A 7,500-nucleotide genomic window follows, 5' to 3' on the forward strand; every position below is an offset into this window, starting at 1 on the left:
GATAGGCTTTGCGCACTGATACCCGCCAGCACGCCTGGTCTGCGGGCCTTAGCTGCTGGCTCGCCTGCTGGTCTGGCTGATGTGCCTGGCGCGCCTGCCCAGGGCGTGACATTCTCCCCCACCTGATTGCGCAACGCCCTCGTTGCGTCTTCTGCATGGTACTGCCTGATCTGGTCCCCGAACTGCCATAAGTCCTCTGCTGGTTCCCAGCTCGCCTCACTGTCTGGAAGTCCCTTCCAGCGCACCAAGTACTCATGTCTTGGTTGATAGTTCTTCCGTCTCACTTCCCGGTCAGCCATAATGCTGTGGACCTCCTTCTCATATGAGGCCCTTGCTCCCAACGGTGCACGCTTTGACTCTGCCCGTCCTGGATCTCCCTCATCCTCATGGAACGGCTTGAGCATGCTCACATGGAACACCGGGTGTACCCTCGGCTTGGGTGGCATATCCAGCTTGTAGGCAACCTTGCCTACTCTCTTGACTACTCGGAAAGGTCCCTCATACCTCCGGACTAGGCCTTTGTGCAGCCCCCTGTGGCGCACAATGGGATGCAGCTTCACCAACACCAAGTCTCCAACCTGGAACTGCACATCCCGCCTCTTCTGGTCTGCCCACTTCTTCGACCTCTTGGCCGCCTTGTGTAGACAAACTCTGGCCAAGTCAGCTTGCTCCTGCCATGCCTTGGCAAACTTGTATGCTGCTGGATTCGGTCCTGTATAACCTGCAGCAATCGAACCGGGTGTTAGTGGTTGTTGCCCTGTCACAACCTCAAATGGGCTCTGGTTCGTTGCCTCGCTCCTTTGCAAGTTGTAGGAAAACTGCACAATATCCAGTAGCTTTGGCCAGTCCCTTTGTGTGGCACTCACATAGTGCCTGAGGTAGACCTCCAGTAGTCCATTCACACGTTCTGTCTGCCCATCGGTCTGCGGATGCATGCTGGTGGAAAAGTTCAAGTCTGACCCCAACAGCTTGAACAACTCAGTCCAGAACCTGCCCGTGAAACGCCCGTCCCGATCACTAACAATGGTCCTCGGCACTCCCCAGTATTTCACCATGTTCTTCAGGAACAATCGAGCTGCCTCCTCGGCTGGGCACTCCTTGGTTGCTGGAATGAAGATTCCATATTTGGAAAACCTGTCCACCACTACCATGATGCTTCCAAACCCCTCTGTCTTGGGTAGACCGACTATAAAGTCCAGAGAAACACTCTCCCATGGTCGCTCTGGCACTGGCAATGGCTCCAAGAGACCCCCTGGTTTCTTGAGCTCCACCTTGTCCTGTTGGCACACAAGACAAGTCTTCACATAGGCCTCCACATCGTCCCTCATGTGCGGCCAGTAGTACCGGTCCTCGATCAGCGCCAAGGTGCGGCTCACTCCTGGGTGTCCAGCCCACCTTGAATCATGACACTCTTGCAAAACTTCCTTGCGGAGCTTCCCGTGCTGCGGCACAAACAGTCTACTGCCCCTGGTGTACAGCAACCCATCCTGCAACCAAAACCGCCTAGTCTTACCTTGCTGGGCGTACTCCATCAAAGCCTTGGCTGTAGGATCATGCGCAAGTCCCTCCTTGATGCGCGGCACCAGTGACCCCTCTGGTTGGCTAATGGCAGCAAGGTTAGCCTTTCTGCTCAGGGCGTCTGCCACTAGGTTCGCCCGCCCCGGCTTGTACTCCATCTGAAAATCAAATTCCGCAAGAAAATCTTGCCATCTCGCCTGCTTGGGGGACAGCTTCTTCTGCGTCTGGAAGTAGCTGGTCGCCACATTGTCCGTTCTCACCACGAACCTCGACCCCAACAGGTAATGGCGCCAAGTGCGCAAGCAGTGCACCACTGCAGTCATCTCCTTCTCTTGGACCGTGTACTTGCGTTCAGTCTCGTTCAGCTTCCTGCTCTCAAACGCGACTGGACGTCCCTCTTGCATCAACACGCCCCCTATGGCAAAGTCTGATGCATCCGTATGCACCTCATACGGTTTGGCATGGTCTGGCAAGGCCAAGACTGGCTCCTCGGTCACAGCCCGCTTCAACCTGTCAAAGGCTTCCTGGCACCCTGCGCTCCACTCCCATGCTCTCCCTTTCTTGAGCAAGTCAGTCAATGGCGTGGCTATTGCTGAGTGACCCTTGATGAAGCGCCTGTAGTAGTTAACCAGCCCAAGGAATGATCTCAACTCAGTGACCTTGGCTGGTGGTTGCCACTCCAGGATGGCGTCTATCTTGCCTTCATCCATGCGTATCCTGCCACCTCCCACTATGTGGCCAAGGAATGGGATCTCCTTCTGGGCGAATGAGCACTTCTCCCTCTTGACAAACAGCTTGTGCGCCCGCAACACCTCGAACACCTGTCTCAAGTGGTCTACATGCTCTCCCAAAGTCTGGCTGTAGATCACAATGTCATCCAAATAAACCACAACAAACCGATCAAGGAACGACTGAAGTACCTTGTTCATAAGGGTGCAGAATGTTGCTGGGGCATTCGTGAGTCCGAAAGGCATCACCAAGAACTCATACGAACCATACCGAGTGACACATGCTGTCTTTTGCTCATCTCCCTCCGCGATCCTGACTTGATAATAGCCTGACCTCAAATCCAGCTTGGTGAACCACCTTGCGCTCCCAAGTTGATCGAACAAGTCCGCAATGAGTGGGATGGGGTACTTGTTCTTAATGGTCAGCTTGTTCAAAGCCCGGTAGTCTATGCACAGCCGCAACGACCCATCATGCTTGCGCTGGAATAGAACCGGTGCACCATAGGGTGCTTTCGATGGCCTGATGAAGCTAGCATCAACTAACTCCTTGAGCTGCTTCCTCAACTCCTCCAACTCTGGTGGAGACATTCGGTAAGGGGCTCTGGCTGGTGGCTTGGCCTCGGACACCAGCTCGATCTTGTGGTCCACCTCCCTCTTAGGTGGTAGCTTGCTAGGCAGCTTTGCGGGCATCACATCACTAAAGGTCTTCAGCACCTTTAGCACCTCCAGGGGTGACTCGGTCTCCTTCTCCCTTGGCTCATCATATTTCAGGGCTGCCAAGAAGGTGTCTTCTTGTCTGCTTACCGCCTTGGCAAATTGGATGGCTGACACCACCCGTGACCCAACTCCAGACCCTCTCCTCAATGGTACTAGGCATTGGCACCGTGCATCCAAGATGCAAACACAATCGGCAAAAGGCACAAGGAGGGCGTTAATCCGAACAAGGAAATCCAACCCAATCACAAACTCATAGTCGTCAAGGGGTATTACCTCAATGGTCTCCTTGCCTTTCCAATCTCCAAGCTGCAACTCCACTCCCCGTGCTACTCCAATGGCTGGAACTTCCTTGGAGTTCACCGTCTTAATGGTACCAGTCCCTTTCTGCACCTTTAGTCCGAGCTTCCGGGCTCCATCACCTGAAATGAAAAGATGTGAGGCACCTGTGTCCACCAGTGCGCTCACCTTCTGACCCGCAACCATCAGATCCGCAAACATCAAGCCCTTTGGCTTGCGGCTCCCCTTACTCTGGACAGCATTGAGCACCAACGACCCAAGCTTTGCTGCCCCTGACTCTGGCTCCTCGTCAGACTCCCTGTCTACAGCAGCCAGCTTGCCCTTCTGCGGGCAATTGCGCGCTATGTGGCTCCCTCCACATAGGTAGCATGCTAGTGGTTCTCGGTCCCCCTTTGCTTTCCACTTGCCTGCTGATGGCTTCCTCTCGCCATCCTTGGTTGAACGGTCTCGGTCTCCATCCTTGGACTCCCGGTCACGGTCCTTCCCATTGGACTGCTTCTTCCGGTCCCTATCGTCCCTGCCCTTACCCTTGGGCTTGGTAGACTCGAACTTGTTCAGAGGCTTGAACTCTATCAACGCCTCGGCAGTGGTCATGGCTTTAGCCAAGTCATGAACTCCCCTCCTTTGTAGCTCATGCTTTACCCACGGTTTCAGCCCATCCATGAAAGCAAAGAATGCGTCCTTCTCGCCTAGATCCGAGATCTGTAGCATCAGTTCAGAGAATTTTTGAACATACTCTCTTATGTTCCCTTGCTGGCTCAACCTGCGCAACTTTGCCCGTGCCTCATCATCGGCATACTCCGGGTAAAATTGTTCTCTGAACTCTTTTTGGAACTCTGCCCAGGTTCCAATCTTGGCGTTCCCACGCCTGACATCATCACACCTGCGCCTCCACCACAATAAGGCTACATCAGTGAGATACATAGCAGCGGTGCTTACCTTTATCGCCTCGTCTTGCATGCCCATGGCCTGGAAGTACTGCTCCATACCCCAAAGGTAGTTGTCTACTTCTTTGGCCGCCCTAGTCCCCTTAAACTCCTTAGGCTTGGGGACATCCAATCTGGATCTGGACACTCCAGCAAACATGCCATTCCCAATGGCAGTCTTGCAAGTCACGAGCTCACTGGTAAGCTCCTCCATCCGCTGGCGCATGGCCTCCATGCCATTGCGCATGGCCTCCATGCCATCTCGCAAAGTCAGAACTTCCGCCTCCAAGGATTCATTCTTTCGGGTGATCTCATCCAGGCCATTGTTGAGAGCAGCTGCTAGCTCACTTTGGATCTCCTCCCCCATGGAGTCTAGCGATGCAATGTGAGTTTCTACTTCCTCCAGCTTCTCCCCCATGTCGCCTATGGTCACCTCCACCTTGGCCAGCCTACCGTCCATGGTAGACCAGATATCTCTAGAACAAGCTTTCTTGCCTCTTCCTCGCCCATGCTCCTGGGCCTCTGGTTGTTGGCTAGCAACGTCGCTTTGGGATGCCATCTCCTCAATCACGATCTAACCTGCACAACACAAACACGCAGAACCGAACTTGCTCTGATACCAACTGTCACGGGCTCCGACCTTAGACTCAGAATCCGTGCGGCCTTAGGCTTGGAATCTCGTCCTTGATGCCTAAGTCAGCCTAAAACACAAGCGTGCGGGCACTAGAACAAAGGGAAGGGCTGATTACGCAAGTTAAAGAGAAACAGGACAGGAAAAACAGAATTCTGGAAATGCTCTTGTATTCACTGAAACAGAAGTGTTTGATGGTGTACAAATGAGGGTGGAGCAGCCCTCTATTTATAGTTGAGGCTCCAGCTACAACTTAATGGCAAATCCCTAGAATAAAGGCTACAATCATGGGATTACATTTAATCAAGATGCTGGTTCCTGATTTTCAGGGTCAACCAAATCTGCCAGGATGCTGATGCTGATCCTGCCTGGTTCCAGAAGCTTCCCTTGCGTATCCAGCACCTCGGGCCCTTCTGGATGTGGTGCGGGCAGCCCAAATGCCAGGCCTTGGTCTCATGAGTTGGCCTGCAAGATGGGCGGGCGTTTGGAGCTTGTTTGATAGGCTTTGCGCACTGATACCCGCCAGCACGCCTGGTCTGCGGGCCTTAGCTGCTGGCTCGCCTGCTGGTCTGGCTGATGTGCCTGGCGCGCCTGCCCAGGGCGTGACACGGGCGCTTGCCTCGACCACCATCGGCACACGCTGGGCCCTGGTGCGGGCGCTTGCCTCGACCACCATCGGCACACGCTGGGCCCTGGTGCGGCAGGTTGCCTCGAGCACCATCGGCACACGCTGGGCCCTGGTGCGGTCGGTTGCCTCGACCTTGCCTCGACCACCATCGGCACACGCTGGGCCCTGGTGCGGCAGGTTGCCTCGACCACCATCGGCACACGCTGGGCCCTGGTGCGGCAGGTTGCCTCGAGCACCATCGGCACACGCTGGGCCCTGGTGCGGTCGGTTGCCTCGATCACCATCGGCACACGCTGGGCCCTGGTGCGGGCGGTTGCCTCGACCACCATCGGCACACGCTGGGCCCAGGTGCGGCAGCTTGCCTCGAGCACCATCGGCACACGCTCGGCCCTGGTGCGGTCGGTTGCCTCGACCACCATCGGCACACGCTGGGCCCTGGTGCGGCAGGTTGCCTCGACCACCATCGGCAGCCTCGACCACCATCGGCACACGCTGGGCCCTGGTGCGGGCGGTTGCCTCGACCACCATCGGCACACGCTCCGCCCTGGTGCGGTCGGTTGCCTCGAGCACCATCGGCACACGCTGGGCCCTGGTGCGGCAGGTTGCCTCGACCACCATCGGCACACGCTGGGCCCTGGTGCGGGCGGTTGCCTCGACCACCATCGGCACACGCTGGGCCCTGGTGCGGGCGCTTGCCTCGACCACCATCGGCACACGCTGGGCCCTGGTGCGGCAGGTTGCCTCGACCACCATCGGCACACGCTGGGCCCTGGTGCGGCAGGTTGCCTCGACCACCATCGGCACACGCTGGGCCCTGGTGCGGGCGGTTGCCTCGACCACCATCGGCACACGCTGGGCCCTGGTGCGGGCGGTTGCCTTGACCACCATCGGCACACGCTGGGCCCTGGTGCGGGCGCTTGCCTCGAGCACCATCCGCACACGCTGGGCCCTGGTGCGGCAGGTTGCCTCGACCACCATCGGCACACGCTGGGCCCTGGTGCGGGCGCTTGCCTCGACCACCATCGGCACACGCTGGGCCCTGGTGCGGGCGCTTGCCTCGACCACCATCGGCACACGCTGGGCCTTGGTGCGGCAGGTTGCCTCGACCACCATCGGCACACGCTGGGCCCTGGTGCGGGCGCTTGCCTCGAGCACCATCGGCACACGCTCGGCCCTGGTGCGGTCGGTTGCCTCGAGCACCATCGGCACACGCTGGGCCCTGGTGCGGCAGGTTGCCTCGACCATCATCGGCAGCCTCGACCACCATCGGCACACGCTGGGCCCTGGTGCGGGCGCTTGCCTCGACCACCTTCGGCACAAGCTCGGCCCTGGTGCGGTCGGTTGCCTCGAGCACCATCGGCACACGCTGGGCCCTGGTGCGGCAGGTTGCCTCGACCACCATCGGCACACGCTGGGCCCTGGTGCGGCAGGTTGCCTCGACCACCATCGGCACACGCTGGGCCCTGGTGCGGGCGGTTGCCTCGACCACCATCGGCACACGCTGGGCCCTGGTGCGGGCGGTTGCCTCGACCACCATCGGCACACGTTGGGCCCTGGTGCGGGCGCTTGCCTCGAGCACCATCCGCACACGCTGGGCCCTGGTGCGGCAGGTTGCCTCGAGCACCATCGGCACACGCTGGGCCCTGGTGCGGCAGGTTGCCTCGAGCACCATCGGCACACGCTGGGCCCTGGTGCGGGAGCTTTCCTCGAGCGCCATCGGCACACGCTGGGCCCTGGTGCGGCAGGTTGCCTCGAGCACCATCGGCACACGCTGGGCCCTGGTGCGGTCGGTTGCCTCGAGCACCATCGGCACACGCTGGGCGCTGGTGCGGGCGCTTGCCTCGACCAGCATCGGCACACGCTGGGCCCTGGTGCGGCAGGTTGCCTCGATCACCATTGGCACACGCTGGGCCCTGGTGCGACAGGTTGCCTCGAGCACCATCGGCACACTATCGGCCCTGGTGCGGGCGGTTGCCTCGACCACCGTCGGCACACGCTGGGCCCTGGTGGGTTTAGGCACATCTTCAAATTTCTGCCGTGCCAATGCCATTTTTA

The sequence above is a fragment of the Durio zibethinus genome, unplaced genomic scaffold, assembly GCF_047325235.1.
Source record: "Durio zibethinus cultivar Kanyao isolate XHJ-2024 unplaced genomic scaffold, ASM4732523v1 HiC_scaffold_400, whole genome shotgun sequence".
NCBI classification, from domain to species: domain Eukaryota; kingdom Viridiplantae; phylum Streptophyta; class Magnoliopsida; order Malvales; family Malvaceae; genus Durio; species Durio zibethinus.